Below are 15,000 nucleotides of genomic sequence, written 5' to 3' on the forward strand. Positions count from 1 at the left end.
TTACATTGTGATCTGTGCTGTCCCGTCCCCAAAAGTGCAGCCAGGTGCAGAGTAACAGGTTGTTGAAGCAGGAGCAGCAGCGTCCTCTGCTGATTGCAAAGAGATGCCAAAAAGCTTACAGCACCTGGTATTCCCAGGCGGTCTCCCATCCAAGTACTAACCAGGCCCGACCCTGCTTGGCTTCCGAGATCGGACGAGATCGGGCGTGTTCAGAGTGGTATGGCCGTAAGCGAGAGGGAGCGCGACAAATACCCTCTTTAAACATGACGATCATGTCCTTCATGCACGAAGCTACGTGTTTATGTCTAGCGCAGGAGCCTTTCCTTTTCAGCGTTTGCTTGTTGCTTTGGCTCTCAACATGTCAACTTTGTAACATTTTAATACAAAAGTGTCTTTACATTGTGATCTGTGCTGTCCCGTCCCCAAAAGTGCAGCCAGGTGCAGAGTAACAGGTTGTTGAAGCAGGAGCAGCAGCGTCCTCTGCTGATTGCAAAGAGATGCAAAAAGCTTACAGCACCTGGTATTCCAGGCGGTCTCCATCCAAGTACTAACCAGGCCCGACCCTGCTTGGCTTCCGAGATCGGACGAGATCGGCGCGTTCAGAGTGGTATGGCCGTAAGCGAGAGGGAGCGCGACAAATACCCTCTTTAAACATGACGATCATGTCCTTCATGCACGAAGCTACGTGTTTATGTCTAGCGCAGGAGCCTTTCCTTTTCAGCGTTTGCTTGTTGCTTTGGCTCTCAACATGTCAACTTTGTAACATTTTAATACAAAAGTGTCTTTACATTGTGATCTGTGCTGTCCCCAAAAGTGCAGCCAGGTGCAGAGTAACAGGTTGTTGAAGCAGGAGCAGCAGCGTCCTCTGCTGATTGCAAAGAGATGCCAAAAAGCTTACAGCACCTGGTATTCCCAGGCGGTCTCCATCCAAGTACTAACCAGGCCCGACCCTGCTTGGCTTCCGAGATCGGACGAGATCGGGCGTGTTCAGAGTGGTATGGCCGTAAGCGAGAGGGAGCGCGACAAATACCCTCTTTAAACATGACGATCATGTCCTTCATGCACGAAGCTACGTGTTTATGTCTAGCGCAGGAGCCTTTCCTTTTCAGCGTTTGCTTGTTGCTTTGGCTCTCAACATGTCAACTTTGTAACATTTTAATACAAAAGTGTCTTTACATTGTGATCTGTGCTGTCCCCAAAAGTGCAGCCAGGTGCAGAGTAACAGGTTGTTGAAGCAGGAGCAGCAGCGTCCTCTGCTGATTGCAAAGAGATGCCAAAAAGCTTACAGCACCTGGTATTCCCAGGCGGTCTCCATCCAAGTACTAACCAGGCCCGACCCTGCTTGGCTTCCGAGATCGGACGAGATCGGGCGTGTTCAGAGTGGTATGGCCGTAAGCGAGAGGAGCGCGACAAATACCCTCTTTAAACATGACGATCATGTCCTTCATGCACGAAGCTACGTGTTTATGTCTAGCGCAGGAGCCTTTCCTTTTCAGCGTTTGCTTGTTGCTTTGGCTCTCAACATGTCAACTTTGTAACATTTTAATACAAAAGTGTCTTTACATTGTGATCTGTGCTGTCCCGTCCCCAAAAGTGCAGCCAGGTGCAGAGTAACAGGTTGTTGAAGCAGGAGCAGCAGCGTCCTCTGCTGATTGCAAAGAGATGCCAAAAAGCTTACAGCACCTGGTATTCCCAGGCGGTCTCCCATCCAAGTACTAACCAGGCCCGACCCTGCTTGGCTTCCGAGATCGGGCGTGTTCAGAGTGGTATGGCCGTAAGCGAGAGGGAGCGCGACAAATACCCTCTTTAAACATGACGATCATGTCCTTCATGCACGAAGCTACGTGTTTATGTCTAGCGCAGGAGCCTTTCCTTTTCAGCGTTTGCTTGTTGCTTTGGCTCTCAACATGTCAACTTTGTAACATTTTAATACAAAAGTGTCTTTACATTGTGATCTGTGCTGTCCCGTCCCCAAAAGTGCAGCCAGGTGCAGAGTAACAGGTTGTTGAAGCAGGAGCAGCAGCGTCCTCTGCTGATTGCAAAGAGATGCCAAAAAGCTTACAGCACCTGGTATTCCCAGGCGGTCTCCCATCCAAGTACTAACCAGGCCCGACCCTGCTTGGCTTCCGAGATCGGACGAGATCGGGCGTGTTCAGAGTGGTATGGCCGTAAGCGAGAGGAGCGCGACAAATACCCTCTTTAAACATGACGATCATGTCCTTCATGCACGAAGCTACGTGTTTATGTCTAGCGCAGGAGCCTTTCCTTTTCAGCGTTTGCTTGTTGCTTTGGCTCTCAACATGTCAACTTTGTAACATTTTAATACAAAAGTGTCTTTACATTGTGATCTGTGCTGTCCCCAAAAGTGCAGCCAGGTGCAGAGTAACAGGTTGTTGAAGCAGGAGCAGCAGCGTCCTCTGCTGATTGCAAAGAGATGCCAAAAAGCTTACAGCACCTGGTATTCCCAGGCGGTCTCCCATCCAAGTACTAACCAGGCCCGACCCTGCTTGGCTTCCGAGATCGGACGAGATCGGGCGTGTTCAGAGTGGTATGGCCGTAAGCGAGAGGGAGCGCGACAAATACCCTCTTTAAACATGACGATCATGTCCTTCATGCACGAAGCTACGTGTTTATGTCTAGCGCAGGAGCCTTTCCTTTTCAGCGTTTGCTTGTTGCTTTGGCTCTCAACATGTCAACTTTGTAACATTTTAATACAAAAGTGTCTTTACATTGTGATCTGTGCTGTCCCCAAAAGTGCAGCCAGGTGCAGAGTAACAGGTTGTTGAAGCAGGAGCAGCAGCGTCCTCTGCTGATTGCAAAGAGATGCGAAAAAGCTTACAGCACCTGGTATTCCAGGCGGTCTCCATCCAAGTACTAACCAGGCCCGACCTGCTTGGCTTCCGAGATCGGACGAGATCGGGCGCGTTCAGAGTGGTATGGCCGTAAGCGAGAGGGAGCGCGACAAATACCCTCTTTAAACATGACGATCATGTCCTTCATGCACGAAGCTACGTGTTTATGTCTAGCGCAGGAGCCTTTCCTTTTCAGCGTTTGCTTGTTGCTTTGGCTCTCAACATGTCAACTTTGTAACATTTTAATACAAAAGTGTCTTTACATTGTGATCTGTGCTGTCCCCAAAAGTGCAGCCAGGTGCAGAGTAACAGGTTGTTGAAGCAGGAGCAGCAGCGTCCTCTGCTGATTGCAAAGAGATGCCAAAAAGCTTACAGCACCTGGTATTCCCAGGCGGTCTCCATCCAAGTACTAACCAGGCCCGACCCTGCTTGGCTTCCGAGATCGGACGAGATCGGCGCGTTCAGAGTGGTATGGCCGTAAGCGAGAGGGAGCGCGACAAATACCCTCTTTAAACATGACGATCATGTCCTTCATGCACGAAGCTACGTGTTTATGTCTAGCGCAGGAGCCTTTCCTTTTCAGCGTTTGCTTGTTGCTTTGGCTCTCAACATGTCAACTTTGTAACATTTTAATACAAAAGTGTCTTTACATTGTGATCTGTGCTGTCCCCAAAAGTGCAGCCAGGTGCAGAGTAACAGGTTGTTGAAGCAGGAGCAGCAGCGTCCTCTGCTGATTGCAAAGAGATGCCAAAAAGCTTACAGCACCTGGTATTCCCAGGCGGTCTCCCATCCAAGTACTAACCAGGCCCGACCCTGCTTGGCTTCCGAGATCGGACGAGATCGGCGCGTTCAGAGTGGTATGGCCGTAAGCGAGAGGGAGCGCGACAAATACCCTCTTTAAACATGACGATCATGTCCTTCATGCACGAAGCTACGTGTTTATGTCTAGCGCAGGAGCCTTTCCTTTTCAGCGTTTGCTTGTTGCTTTGGCTCTCAACATGTCAACTTTGTAACATTTTAATACAAAAGTGTCTTTACATTGTGATCTGTGCTGTCCCCAAAAGTGCAGCCAGGTGCAGAGTAACAGGTTGTTGAAGCAGGAGCAGCAGCGTCCTCTGCTGATTGCAAAGAGATGCCAAAAAGCTTACAGCACCTGGTATTCCCAGGCGGTCTCCCATCCAAGTACTAACCAGGCCCGACCCTGCTTGGCTTCCGAGATCGGACGAGATCGGGCGTGTTCAGAGTGGTATGGCCGTAAGCGAGAGGGAGCGCGACAAATACCCTCTTTAAACATGACGATCATGTCCTTCATGCACGAAGCTACGTGTTTATGTCTAGCGCAGGAGCCTTTCCTTTTCAGCGTTTGCTTGTTGCTTTGGCTCTCAACATGTCAACTTTGTAACATTTTAATACAAAAGTGTCTTTACATTGTGATCTGTGCTGTCCCGTCCCCAAAAGTGCAGCCAGGTGCAGAGTAACAGGTTGTTGAAGCAGGAGCAGCAGCGTCCTCTGCTGATTGCAAAGAGATGCCAAAAAGCTTACAGCACCTGGTATTCCCAGGCGGTCTCCCATCCAAGTACTAACCAGGCCCGACCCTGCTTGGCTTCCGAGATCGGACGAGATCGGGCGTGTTCAGAGTGGTATGGCCGTAAGCGAGAGGGAGCGCGACAAATACCCTCTTTAAACATGACGATCATGTCCTTCATGCACGAAGCTACGTGTTTATGTCTAGCGCAGGAGCCTTTCCTTTTCAGCGTTTGCTTGTTGCTTTGGCTCTCAACATGTCAACTTTGTAACATTTTAATACAAAAGTGTCTTTACATTGTGATCTGTGCTGTCCCGTCCCCAAAAGTGCAGCCAGGTGCAGAGTAACAGGTTGTTGAAGCAGGAGCAGCAGCGTCCTCTGCTGATTGCAAAGAGATGCAAAAAGCTTACAGCACCTGGTATTCCCAGGCGGTCTCCCATCCAAGTACTAACCAGGCCCGACCTGCTTGGCTTCCGAGATCGGACGAGATCGGCGCGTTCAGAGTGGTATGGCCGTAAGCGAGAGGAGCGCGACAAATACCCTCTTTAAACATGACGATCATGTCCTTCATGCACGAAGCTACGTGTTTATGTCTAGCGCAGGAGCCTTTCCTTTTCAGCGTTTGCTTGTTGCTTTGGCTCTCAACATGTCAACTTTGTAACATTTTAATACAAAAGTGTCTTTACATTGTGATCTGTGCTGTCCGTCCCCAAAAGTGCAGCCAGGTGCAGAGTAACAGGTTGTTGAAGCAGGAGCAGCAGCGTCCTCTGCTGATTGCAAAGAGATGCAAAAAGCTTACAGCACCTGGTATTCCCAGGCGGTCTCCCATCCAAGTACTAACCAGGCCCGACCTGCTTGGCTTCCGAGATCGGGCGCGTTCAGAGTGGTATGGCCGTAAGCGAGAGGAGCGCGACAAATACCCTCTTTAAACATGACGATCATGTCCTTCATGCACGAAGCTACGTGTTTATGTCTAGCGCAGGAGCCTTTCCTTTTCAGCGTTTGCTTGTTGCTTTGGCTCTCAACATGTCAACTTTGTAACATTTTAATACAAAAGTGTCTTTACATTGTGATCTGTGCTGTCCCCAAAAGTGCAGCCAGGTGCAGAGTAACAGGTTGTTGAAGCAGGAGCAGCAGCGTCCTCTGCTGATTGCAAAGAGATGCCAAAAAGCTTACAGCACCTGGTATTCCCAGGCGGTCTCCCATCCAAGTACTAACCAGGCCCGACCCTGCTTGGCTTCCGAGATCGGACGAGATCGGCGCGTTCAGAGTGGTATGGCCGTAAGCGAGAGGGAGCGCGACAAATACCCTCTTTAAACATGACGATCATGTCCTTCATGCACGAAGCTACGTGTTTATGTCTAGCGCAGGAGCCTTTCCTTTTCAGCGTTTGCTTGTTGCTTTGGCTCTCAACATGTCAACTTTGTAACATTTTAATACAAAAGTGTCTTTACATTGTGATCTGTGCTGTCCCGTCCCCAAAAGTGCAGCCAGGTGCAGAGTAACAGGTTGTTGAAGCAGGAGCAGCAGCGTCCTCTGCTGATTGCAAAGAGATGCCAAAAAGCTTACAGCACCTGGTATTCCCAGGCGGTCTCCCATCCAAGTACTAACCAGGCCCGACCCTGCTTGGCTTCCGAGATCGGACGAGATCGGGCGTGTTCAGAGTGGTATGGCCGTAAGCGAGAGGGAGCGCGACAAATACCCTCTTTAAACATGACGATCATGTCCTTCATGCACGAAGCTACGTGTTTATGTCTAGCGCAGGAGCCTTTCCTTTTCAGCGTTTGCTTGTTGCTTTGGCTCTCAACATGTCAACTTTGTAACATTTTAATACAAAAGTGTCTTTACATTGTGATCTGTGCTGTCCCGTCCCCAAAAGTGCAGCCAGGTGCAGAGTAACAGGTTGTTGAAGCAGGAGCAGCAGCGTCCTCTGCTGATTGCAAAGAGATGCGAAAAAGCTTACAGCACCTGGTATTCCCAGGCGGTCTCCCATCCAAGTACTAACCAGGCCCGACCCTGCTTGGCTTCCGAGATCGGACGAGATCGGGCGTGTTCAGAGTGGTATGGCCGTAAGCGAGAGGGAGCGCGACAAATACCCTCTTTAAACATGACGATCATGTCCTTCATGCACGAAGCTACGTGTTTATGTCTAGCGCAGGAGCCTTTCCTTTTCAGCGTTTGCTTGTTGCTTTGGCTCTCAACATGTCAACTTTGTAACATTTTAATACAAAAGTGTCTTTACATTGTGATCTGTGCTGTCCCGTCCCCAAAAGTGCAGCCAGGTGCAGAGTAACAGGTTGTTGAAGCAGGAGCAGCAGCGTCCTCTGCTGATTGCAAAGAGATGCGAAAAAGCTTACAGCACCTGGTATTCCCAGGCGGTCTCCCATCCAAGTACTAACCAGGCCGACCCTGCTTGGCTTCCGAGATCGGGCGTGTTCAGAGTGGTATGGCCGTAAGCGAGAGGAGCGCGACAAATACCCTCTTTAAACATGACGATCATGTCCTTCATGCACGAAGCTACGTGTTTATGTCTAGCGCAGGAGCCTTTCCTTTTCAGCGTTTGCTTGTTGCTTTGGCTCTCAACATGTCAACTTTGTAACATTTTAATACAAAAGTGTCTTTACATTGTGATCTGTGCTGTCCCGTCCCCAAAAGTGCAGCCAGGTGCAGAGTAACAGGTTGTTGAAGCAGGAGCAGCAGCGTCCTCTGCTGATTGCAAAGAGATGCAAAAAGCTTACAGCACCTGGTATTCCCAGGCGGTCTCCATCCAAGTACTAACCAGGCCGACCCTGCTTGGCTTCGAGATCGGACGAGATCGGGCGTGTTCAGAGTGGTATGGCCGTAAGCGAGAGGAGCGCGACAAATACCCTCTTTAAACATGACGATCATGTCCTTCATGCACGAAGCTACGTGTTTCTGTCTAGCGCAGGAGCCTTTCCTTTTCAGCGTTTGCTTGTTGCTTTGGCTCTCAACATGTCAACTTTGTAACATTTTAATACAAAAGTGTCTTTACATTGTGATCTGTGCTGTCCCGTCCCCAAAAGTGCAGCCAGGTGCAGAGTAACAGGTTGTTGAAGCAGGAGCAGCAGCGTCCTCTGCTGATTGCAAAGAGATGCCAAAAAGCTTACAGCACCTGGTATTCCCAGGCGGTCTCCCATCCAAGTACTAACCAGGCCCGACCTGCTTGGCTTCCGAGATCGGGCGTGTTCAGAGTGGTATGGCCGTAAGCGAGAGGAGCGCGACAAATACCCTCTTTAAACATGACGATCATGTCCTTCATGCACGAAGCTACGTGTTTATGTCTAGCGCAGGAGCCTTTCCTTTTCAGCGTTTGCTTGTTGCTTTGGCTCTCAACATGTCAACTTTGTAACATTTTAATACAAAAGTGTCTTTACATTGTGATCTGTGCTGTCCGTCCCCAAAAGTGCAGCCAGGTGCAGAGTAACAGGTTGTTGAAGCAGGAGCAGCAGCGTCCTCTGCTGATTGCAAAGAGATGCGAAAAAGCTTACAGCACCTGGTATTCCAGGCGGTCTCCATCCAAGTACTAACCAGGCCGACCCTGCTTGGCTTCGAGATCGGACGAGATCGGGCGTGTTCAGAGTGGTATGGCCGTAAGCGAGAGGAGCGCGACAAATACCCTCTTTAAACATGACGATCATGTCCTTCATGCACGAAGCTACGTGTTTCTGTCTAGCGCAGGAGCCTTTCCTTTTCAGCGTTTGCTTGTTGCTTTGGCTCTCAACATGTCAACTTTGTAACATTTTAATACAAAAGTGTCTTTACATTGTGATCTGTGCTGTCCCGTCCCCAAAAGTGCAGCCAGGTGCAGAGTAACAGGTTGTTGAAGCAGGAGCAGCAGCGTCCTCTGCTGATTGCAAAGAGATGCGAAAAAGCTTACAGCACCTGGTATTCCAGGCGGTCTCCATCCAAGTACTAACCAGGCCGACCCTGCTTGGCTTCCGAGATCGGACGAGATCGGGCGCGTTCAGAGTGGTATGGCCGTAAGCGAGAGGAGCGCGACAAATACCCTCTTTAAACATGACGATCATGTCCTTCATGCACGAAGCTACGTGTTTATGTCTAGCGCAGGAGCCTTTCCTTTTCAGCGTTTGCTTGTTGCTTTGGCTCTCAACATGTCAACTTTGTAACATTTTAATACAAAAGTGTCTTTACATTGTGATCTGTGCTGTCCGTCCCCAAAAGTGCAGCCAGGTGCAGAGTAACAGGTTGTTGAAGCAGGAGCAGCAGCGTCCTCTGCTGATTGCAAAGAGATGCAAAAAGCTTACAGCACCTGGTATTCCAGGCGGTCTCCATCCAAGTACTAACCAGGCCCGACCTGCTTGGCTTCGAGATCGGACGAGATCGGGCGTGTTCAGAGTGGTATGGCCGTAAGCGAGAGGAGCGCGACAAATACCCTCTTTAAACATGACGATCATGTCCTTCATGCACGAAGCTACGTGTTTATGTCTAGCGCAGGAGCCTTTCCTTTTCAGCGTTTGCTTGTTGCTTTGGCTCTCAACATGTCAACTTTGTAACATTTTAATACAAAAGTGTCTTTACATTGTGATCTGTGCTGTCCCCAAAAGTGCAGCCAGGTGCAGAGTAACAGGTTGTTGAAGCAGGAGCAGCAGCGTCCTCTGCTGATTGCAAAGAGATGCCAAAAAGCTTACAGCACCTGGTATTCCCAGGCGGTCTCCATCCAAGTACTAACCAGGCCGACCCTGCTTGGCTTCCGAGATCGGGCGTGTTCAGAGTGGTATGGCCGTAAGCGAGAGGGAGCGCGACAAATACCCTCTTTAAACATGACGATCATGTCCTTCATGCACGAAGCTACGTGTTTATGTCTAGCGCAGGAGCCTTTCCTTTTCAGCGTTTGCTTGTTGCTTTGGCTCTCAACATGTCAACTTTGTAACATTTTAATACAAAAGTGTCTTTACATTGTGATCTGTGCTGTCCCGTCCCCAAAAGTGCAGCCAGGTGCAGAGTAACAGGTTGTTGAAGCAGGAGCAGCAGCGTCCTCTGCTGATTGCAAAGAGATGCCAAAAAGCTTACAGCACCTGGTATTCCCAGGCGGTCTCCCATCCAAGTACTAACCAGGCCCGACCCTGCTTGGCTTCCGAGATCGACGAGATCGGGCGTGTTCAGAGTGGTATGGCCGTAAGCGAGAGGGAGCGCGACAAATACCCTCTTTAAACATGACGATCATGTCCTTCATGCACGAAGCTACGTGTTTATGTCTAGCGCAGGAGCCTTTCCTTTTCAGCGTTTGCTTGTTGCTTTGGCTCTCAACATGTCAACTTTGTAACATTTTAATACAAAAGTGTCTTTACATTGTGATCTGTGCTGTCCCCAAAAGTGCAGCCAGGTGCAGAGTAACAGGTTGTTGAAGCAGGAGCAGCAGCGTCCTCTGCTGATTGCAAAGAGATGCCAAAAAGCTTACAGCACCTGGTATTCCCAGGCGGTCTCCATCCAAGTACTAACCAGGCCCGACCCTGCTTGGCTTCCGAGATCGACGAGATCGGGCGTGTTCAGAGTGGTATGGCCGTAAGCGAGAGGGAGCGCGACAAATACCCTCTTTAAACATGACGATCATGTCCTTCATGCACGAAGCTACGTGTTTATGTCTAGCGCAGGAGCCTTTCCTTTTCAGCGTTTGCTTGTTGCTTTGGCTCTCAACATGTCAACTTTGTAACATTTTAATACAAAAGTGTCTTTACATTGTGATCTGTGCTGTCCCCAAAAGTGCAGCCAGGTGCAGAGTAACAGGTTGTTGAAGCAGGAGCAGCAGCGTCCTCTGCTGATTGCAAAGAGATGCCAAAAAGCTTACAGCACCTGGTATTCCAGGCGGTCTCCATCCAAGTACTAACCAGGCCCGACCTGCTTGGCTTCGAGATCGGACGAGATCGGGCGCGTTCAGAGTGGTATGGCCGTAAGCGAGAGGAGCGCGACAAATACCCTCTTTAAACATGACGATCATGTCCTTCATGCACGAAGCTACGTGTTTCTGTCTAGCGCAGGAGCCTTTCCTTTTCAGCGTTTGCTTGTTGCTTTGGCTCTCAACATGTCAACTTTGTAACATTTTAATACAAAAGTGTCTTTACATTGTGATCTGTGCTGTCCGTCCCCAAAAGTGCAGCCAGGTGCAGAGTAACAGGTTGTTGAAGCAGGAGCAGCAGCGTCCTCTGCTGATTGCAAAGAGATGCGAAAAAGCTTACAGCACCTGGTATTCCAGGCGGTCTCCATCCAAGTACTAACCAGGCCGACCCTGCTTGGCTTCGAGATCGGACGAGATCGGGCGTGTTCAGAGTGGTATGGCCGTAAGCGAGAGGAGCGCGACAAATACCCTCTTTAAACATGACGATCATGTCCTTCATGCACGAAGCTACGTGTTTCTGTCTAGCGCAGGAGCCTTTCCTTTTCAGCGTTTGCTTGTTGCTTTGGCTCTCAACATGTCAACTTTGTAACATTTTAATACAAAAGTGTCTTTACATTGTGATCTGTGCTGTCCCGTCCCCAAAAGTGCAGCCAGGTGCAGAGTAACAGGTTGTTGAAGCAGGAGCAGCAGCGTCCTCTGCTGATTGCAAAGAGATGCAAAAAGCTTACAGCACCTGGTATTCCAGGCGGTCTCCATCCAAGTACTAACCAGGCCCGACCTGCTTGGCTTCCGAGATCGGACGAGATCGGGCGCGTTCAGAGTGGTATGGCCGTAAGCGAGAGGGAGCGCGACAAATACCCTCTTTAAACATGACGATCATGTCCTTCATGCACGAAGCTACGTGTTTATGTCTAGCGCAGGAGCCTTTCCTTTTCAGCGTTTGCTTGTTGCTTTGGCTCTCAACATGTCAACTTTGTAACATTTTAATACAAAAGTGTCTTTACATTGTGATCTGTGCTGTCCCCAAAAGTGCAGCCAGGTGCAGAGTAACAGGTTGTTGAAGCAGGAGCAGCAGCGTCCTCTGCTGATTGCAAAGAGATGCAAAAAGCTTACAGCACCTGGTATTCCAGGCGGTCTCCATCCAAGTACTAACCAGGCCCGACCTGCTTGGCTTCGAGATCGGACGAGATCGGGCGCGTTCAGAGTGGTATGGCCGTAAGCGAGAGGGAGCGCGACAAATACCCTCTTTAAACATGACGATCATGTCCTTCATGCACGAAGCTACGTGTTTATGTCTAGCGCAGGAGCCTTTCCTTTTCAGCGTTTGCTTGTTGCTTTGGCTCTCAACATGTCAACTTTGTAACATTTTAATACAAAAGTGTCTTTACATTGTGATCTGTGCTGTCCCGTCCCCAAAAGTGCAGCCAGGTGCAGAGTAACAGGTTGTTGAAGCAGGAGCAGCAGCGTCCTCTGCTGATTGCAAAGAGATGCCAAAAAGCTTACAGCACCTGGTATTCCCAGGCGGTCTCCCATCCAAGTACTAACCAGGCCCGACCCTGCTTGGCTTCCGAGATCGGACGAGATCGGGCGTGTTCAGAGTGGTATGGCCGTAAGCGAGAGGGAGCGCGACAAATACCCTCTTTAAACATGACGATCATGTCCTTCATGCACGAAGCTACGTGTTTATGTCTAGCGCAGGAGCCTTTCCTTTTCAGCGTTTGCTTGTTGCTTTGGCTCTCAACATGTCAACTTTGTAACATTTTAATACAAAAGTGTCTTTACATTGTGATCTGTGCTGTCCCGTCCCCAAAAGTGCAGCCAGGTGCAGAGTAACAGGTTGTTGAAGCAGGAGCAGCAGCGTCCTCTGCTGATTGCAAAGAGATGCGAAAAAGCTTACAGCACCTGGTATTCCCAGGCGGTCTCCCATCCAAGTACTAACCAGGCCGACCCTGCTTGGCTTCCGAGATCGGGCGTGTTCAGAGTGGTATGGCCGTAAGCGAGAGGAGCGCGACAAATACCCTCTTTAAACATGACGATCATGTCCTTCATGCACGAAGCTACGTGTTTATGTCTAGCGCAGGAGCCTTTCCTTTTCAGCGTTTGCTTGTTGCTTTGGCTCTCAACATGTCAACTTTGTAACATTTTAATACAAAAGTGTCTTTACATTGTGATCTGTGCTGTCCGTCCCCAAAAGTGCAGCCAGGTGCAGAGTAACAGGTTGTTGAAGCAGGAGCAGCAGCGTCCTCTGCTGATTGCAAAGAGATGCGAAAAAGCTTACAGCACCTGGTATTCCAGGCGGTCTCCATCCAAGTACTAACCAGGCCGACCCTGCTTGGCTTCGAGATCGGACGAGATCGGGCGTGTTCAGAGTGGTATGGCCGTAAGCGAGAGGAGCGCGACAAATACCCTCTTTAAACATGACGATCATGTCCTTCATGCACGAAGCTACGTGTTTCTGTCTAGCGCAGGAGCCTTTCCTTTTCAGCGTTTGCTTGTTGCTTTGGCTCTCAACATGTCAACTTTGTAACATTTTAATACAAAAGTGTCTTTACATTGTGATCTGTGCTGTCCCGTCCCCAAAAGTGCAGCCAGGTGCAGAGTAACAGGTTGTTGAAGCAGGAGCAGCAGCGTCCTCTGCTGATTGCAAAGAGATGCCAAAAAGCTTACAGCACCTGGTATTCCCAGGCGGTCTCCCATCCAAGTACTAACCAGGCCCGACCCTGCTTGGCTTCCGAGATCGGACGAGATCGGGCGTGTTCAGAGTGGTATGGCCGTAAGCGAGAGGAGCGCGACAAATACCCTCTTTAAACATGACGATCATGTCCTTCATGCACGAAGCTACGTGTTTATGTCTAGCGCAGGAGCCTTTCCTTTTCAGCGTTTGCTTGTTGCTTTGGCTCTCAACATGTCAACTTTGTAACATTTTAATACAAAAGTGTCTTTACATTGTGATCTGTGCTGTCCCGTCCCCAAAAGTGCAGCCAGGTGCAGAGTAACAGGTTGTTGAAGCAGGAGCAGCAGCGTCCTCTGCTGATTGCAAAGAGATGCCAAAAAGCTTACAGCACCTGGTATTCCAGGCGGTCTCCATCCAAGTACTAACCAGGCCGACCCTGCTTGGCTTCCGAGATCGGACGAGATCGGGCGCGTTCAGAGTGGTATGGCCGTAAGCGAGAGGGAGCGCGACAAATACCTCTTTAAACATGACGATCATGTCCTTCATGCACGAAGCTACGTGTTTATGTCTAGCGCAGGAGCCTTTCCTTTTCAGCGTTTGCTTGTTGCTTTGGCTCTCAACATGTCAACTTTGTAACATTTTAATACAAAAGTGTCTTTACATTGTGATCTGTGCTGTCCGTCCCCAAAAGTGCAGCCAGGTGCAGAGTAACAGGTTGTTGAAGCAGGAGCAGCAGCGTCCTCTGCTGATTGCAAAGAGATGCAAAAAGCTTACAGCACCTGGTATTCCAGGCGGTCTCCATCCAAGTACTAACCAGGCCGACCCTGCTTGGCTTCCGAGATCGGGCGTGTTCAGAGTGGTATGGCCGTAAGCGAGAGGAGCGCGACAAATACCCTCTTTAAACATGACGATCATGTCCTTCATGCACGAAGCTACGTGTTTATGTCTAGCGCAGGAGCCTTTCCTTTTCAGCGTTTGCTTGTTGCTTTGGCTCTCAACATGTCAACTTTGTAACATTTTAATACAAAAGTGTCTTTACATTGTGATCTGTGCTGTCCCCAAAAGTGCAGCCAGGTGCAGAGTAACAGGTTGTTGAAGCAGGAGCAGCAGCGTCCTCTGCTGATTGCAAAGAGATGCCAAAAAGCTTACAGCACCTGGTATTCCCAGGCGGTCTCCATCCAAGTACTAACCAGGCCCGACCCTGCTTGGCTTCCGAGATCGGACGAGATCGGGCGTGTTCAGAGTGGTATGGCCGTAAGCGAGAGGGAGCGCGACAAATACCCTCTTTAAACATGACGATCATGTCCTTCATGCACGAAGCTACGTGTTTATGTCTAGCGCAGGAGCCTTTCCTTTTCAGCGTTTGCTTGTTGCTTTGGCTCTCAACATGTCAACTTTGTAACATTTTAATACAAAAGTGTCTTTACATTGTGATCTGTGCTGTCCCGTCCCCAAAAGTGCAGCCAGGTGCAGAGTAACAGGTTGTTGAAGCAGGAGCAGCAGCGTCCTCTGCTGATTGCAAAGAGATGCCAAAAAGCTTACAGCACCTGGTATTCCCAGGCGGTCTCCATCCAAGTACTAACCAGGCCCGACCCTGCTTGGCTTCCGAGATCGGACGAGATCGGGCGCGTTCAGAGTGGTATGGCCGTAAGCGAGAGGGAGCGCGACAAATACCTCTTTAAACATGACGATCATGTCCTTCATGCACGAAGCTACGTGTTTATGTCTAGCGCAGGAGCCTTTCCTTTTCAGCGTTTGCTTGTTGCTTTGGCTCTCAACATGTCAACTTTGTAACATTTTAATACAAAAGTGTCTTTACATTGTGATCTGTGCTGTCCCGTCCCCAAAAGTGCAGCCAGGTGCAGAGTAACAGGTTGTTGAAGCAGGAGCAGCAGCGTCCTCTGCTGATTGCAAAGAGATGCAAAAAGCTTACAGCACCTGGTATTCCAGGCGGTCTCCATCCAAGTACTAACCAGGCCGACCCTGCTTGGCTTCGAGATCGGACGAGATCGGGCGTGTTCAGAGTGGTATGGCCGTAAGCGAGAGGAGCGCGACAAATACCCTCTTTAAACAT

At 49.7% G+C, this 15,000-nt stretch overlaps 19 non-coding genes and 20 pseudogenes across 19 annotated transcripts; all 39 read right to left on the bottom strand.

Annotated features, from left to right (window-relative positions):
• Positions 1-112: 112 nt before the first annotated feature.
• LOC130168441 (5S ribosomal RNA) lies at positions 113-231 on the bottom strand. Its single transcript, XR_008827464.1, has one exon. It is a non-coding gene; the product is annotated as a 5S ribosomal RNA (ribosomal RNA).
• A 274-nt stretch (positions 232-505) lies between these two features.
• LOC130168687 (5S ribosomal RNA) lies at positions 506-621 on the bottom strand (annotated as a pseudogene).
• A 270-nt stretch (positions 622-891) lies between these two features.
• On the bottom strand, positions 892-1,009 carry LOC130168593 (5S ribosomal RNA). The gene has a single exon (XR_008827610.1). It is a non-coding gene; the product is annotated as a 5S ribosomal RNA (ribosomal RNA).
• A 270-nt stretch (positions 1,010-1,279) lies between these two features.
• On the bottom strand, positions 1,280-1,397 carry LOC130168594 (5S ribosomal RNA). The gene has a single exon (XR_008827611.1). It is a non-coding gene; the product is annotated as a 5S ribosomal RNA (ribosomal RNA).
• Positions 1,398-1,671: 274 nt separating this feature from the next.
• On the bottom strand, positions 1,672-1,780 carry LOC130168660 (5S ribosomal RNA; annotated as a pseudogene).
• Positions 1,781-2,055: 275 nt separating this feature from the next.
• Positions 2,056-2,174, bottom strand: LOC130168442 (5S ribosomal RNA). The gene has a single exon (XR_008827465.1). It is a non-coding gene; the product is annotated as a 5S ribosomal RNA (ribosomal RNA).
• Positions 2,175-2,443: 269 nt separating this feature from the next.
• LOC130168443 (5S ribosomal RNA) lies at positions 2,444-2,562 on the bottom strand. Its single transcript, XR_008827466.1, has one exon. It is a non-coding gene; the product is annotated as a 5S ribosomal RNA (ribosomal RNA).
• A 270-nt stretch (positions 2,563-2,832) lies between these two features.
• LOC130168688 (5S ribosomal RNA) lies at positions 2,833-2,948 on the bottom strand (annotated as a pseudogene).
• Positions 2,949-3,218: 270 nt separating this feature from the next.
• LOC130168633 (5S ribosomal RNA) lies at positions 3,219-3,335 on the bottom strand. Its single transcript, XR_008827648.1, has one exon. It is a non-coding gene; the product is annotated as a 5S ribosomal RNA (ribosomal RNA).
• A 270-nt stretch (positions 3,336-3,605) lies between these two features.
• Positions 3,606-3,723, bottom strand: LOC130168581 (5S ribosomal RNA). The gene has a single exon (XR_008827598.1). It is a non-coding gene; the product is annotated as a 5S ribosomal RNA (ribosomal RNA).
• Positions 3,724-3,993: 270 nt separating this feature from the next.
• On the bottom strand, positions 3,994-4,112 carry LOC130168444 (5S ribosomal RNA). Its single transcript, XR_008827467.1, has one exon. It is a non-coding gene; the product is annotated as a 5S ribosomal RNA (ribosomal RNA).
• Positions 4,113-4,387: 275 nt separating this feature from the next.
• On the bottom strand, positions 4,388-4,506 carry LOC130168446 (5S ribosomal RNA). The gene has a single exon (XR_008827469.1). It is a non-coding gene; the product is annotated as a 5S ribosomal RNA (ribosomal RNA).
• Positions 4,507-4,780: 274 nt separating this feature from the next.
• Positions 4,781-4,897, bottom strand: LOC130168641 (5S ribosomal RNA). Its single transcript, XR_008827656.1, has one exon. It is a non-coding gene; the product is annotated as a 5S ribosomal RNA (ribosomal RNA).
• A 272-nt stretch (positions 4,898-5,169) lies between these two features.
• On the bottom strand, positions 5,170-5,277 carry LOC130168703 (5S ribosomal RNA; annotated as a pseudogene).
• Positions 5,278-5,546: 269 nt separating this feature from the next.
• Positions 5,547-5,664, bottom strand: LOC130168582 (5S ribosomal RNA). The gene has a single exon (XR_008827599.1). It is a non-coding gene; the product is annotated as a 5S ribosomal RNA (ribosomal RNA).
• Positions 5,665-5,939: 275 nt separating this feature from the next.
• On the bottom strand, positions 5,940-6,058 carry LOC130168447 (5S ribosomal RNA). The gene has a single exon (XR_008827470.1). It is a non-coding gene; the product is annotated as a 5S ribosomal RNA (ribosomal RNA).
• Positions 6,059-6,333: 275 nt separating this feature from the next.
• Positions 6,334-6,452, bottom strand: LOC130168448 (5S ribosomal RNA). Its single transcript, XR_008827471.1, has one exon. It is a non-coding gene; the product is annotated as a 5S ribosomal RNA (ribosomal RNA).
• A 275-nt stretch (positions 6,453-6,727) lies between these two features.
• LOC130168716 (5S ribosomal RNA) lies at positions 6,728-6,835 on the bottom strand (annotated as a pseudogene).
• A 273-nt stretch (positions 6,836-7,108) lies between these two features.
• Positions 7,109-7,224, bottom strand: LOC130168718 (5S ribosomal RNA; annotated as a pseudogene).
• Positions 7,225-7,498: 274 nt separating this feature from the next.
• On the bottom strand, positions 7,499-7,606 carry LOC130168711 (5S ribosomal RNA; annotated as a pseudogene).
• A 273-nt stretch (positions 7,607-7,879) lies between these two features.
• On the bottom strand, positions 7,880-7,994 carry LOC130168737 (5S ribosomal RNA; annotated as a pseudogene).
• A 274-nt stretch (positions 7,995-8,268) lies between these two features.
• Positions 8,269-8,384, bottom strand: LOC130168693 (5S ribosomal RNA; annotated as a pseudogene).
• Positions 8,385-8,656: 272 nt separating this feature from the next.
• On the bottom strand, positions 8,657-8,771 carry LOC130168732 (5S ribosomal RNA; annotated as a pseudogene).
• A 269-nt stretch (positions 8,772-9,040) lies between these two features.
• Positions 9,041-9,147, bottom strand: LOC130168734 (5S ribosomal RNA; annotated as a pseudogene).
• Positions 9,148-9,422: 275 nt separating this feature from the next.
• LOC130168587 (5S ribosomal RNA) lies at positions 9,423-9,540 on the bottom strand. Its single transcript, XR_008827604.1, has one exon. It is a non-coding gene; the product is annotated as a 5S ribosomal RNA (ribosomal RNA).
• A 270-nt stretch (positions 9,541-9,810) lies between these two features.
• LOC130168634 (5S ribosomal RNA) lies at positions 9,811-9,927 on the bottom strand. The gene has a single exon (XR_008827649.1). It is a non-coding gene; the product is annotated as a 5S ribosomal RNA (ribosomal RNA).
• A 270-nt stretch (positions 9,928-10,197) lies between these two features.
• On the bottom strand, positions 10,198-10,312 carry LOC130168727 (5S ribosomal RNA; annotated as a pseudogene).
• A 273-nt stretch (positions 10,313-10,585) lies between these two features.
• LOC130168738 (5S ribosomal RNA) lies at positions 10,586-10,700 on the bottom strand (annotated as a pseudogene).
• A 273-nt stretch (positions 10,701-10,973) lies between these two features.
• LOC130168689 (5S ribosomal RNA) lies at positions 10,974-11,089 on the bottom strand (annotated as a pseudogene).
• Positions 11,090-11,358: 269 nt separating this feature from the next.
• On the bottom strand, positions 11,359-11,473 carry LOC130168728 (5S ribosomal RNA; annotated as a pseudogene).
• A 275-nt stretch (positions 11,474-11,748) lies between these two features.
• On the bottom strand, positions 11,749-11,867 carry LOC130168449 (5S ribosomal RNA). Its single transcript, XR_008827472.1, has one exon. It is a non-coding gene; the product is annotated as a 5S ribosomal RNA (ribosomal RNA).
• A 275-nt stretch (positions 11,868-12,142) lies between these two features.
• On the bottom strand, positions 12,143-12,250 carry LOC130168717 (5S ribosomal RNA; annotated as a pseudogene).
• Positions 12,251-12,523: 273 nt separating this feature from the next.
• LOC130168739 (5S ribosomal RNA) lies at positions 12,524-12,638 on the bottom strand (annotated as a pseudogene).
• A 274-nt stretch (positions 12,639-12,912) lies between these two features.
• On the bottom strand, positions 12,913-13,031 carry LOC130168450 (5S ribosomal RNA). The gene has a single exon (XR_008827473.1). It is a non-coding gene; the product is annotated as a 5S ribosomal RNA (ribosomal RNA).
• Positions 13,032-13,305: 274 nt separating this feature from the next.
• Positions 13,306-13,421, bottom strand: LOC130168694 (5S ribosomal RNA; annotated as a pseudogene).
• A 272-nt stretch (positions 13,422-13,693) lies between these two features.
• On the bottom strand, positions 13,694-13,799 carry LOC130168745 (5S ribosomal RNA; annotated as a pseudogene).
• A 269-nt stretch (positions 13,800-14,068) lies between these two features.
• Positions 14,069-14,186, bottom strand: LOC130168596 (5S ribosomal RNA). The gene has a single exon (XR_008827613.1). It is a non-coding gene; the product is annotated as a 5S ribosomal RNA (ribosomal RNA).
• A 275-nt stretch (positions 14,187-14,461) lies between these two features.
• On the bottom strand, positions 14,462-14,579 carry LOC130168579 (5S ribosomal RNA). The gene has a single exon (XR_008827596.1). It is a non-coding gene; the product is annotated as a 5S ribosomal RNA (ribosomal RNA).
• Positions 14,580-14,852: 273 nt separating this feature from the next.
• On the bottom strand, positions 14,853-14,967 carry LOC130168740 (5S ribosomal RNA; annotated as a pseudogene).
• Positions 14,968-15,000: the final 33 nt, after the last annotated feature.

Source organism: Seriola aureovittata, chromosome 4 (genome assembly GCF_021018895.1).
Source record: "Seriola aureovittata isolate HTS-2021-v1 ecotype China chromosome 4, ASM2101889v1, whole genome shotgun sequence".
Lineage (NCBI taxonomy): Eukaryota > Metazoa > Chordata > Actinopteri > Carangiformes > Carangidae > Seriola > Seriola aureovittata.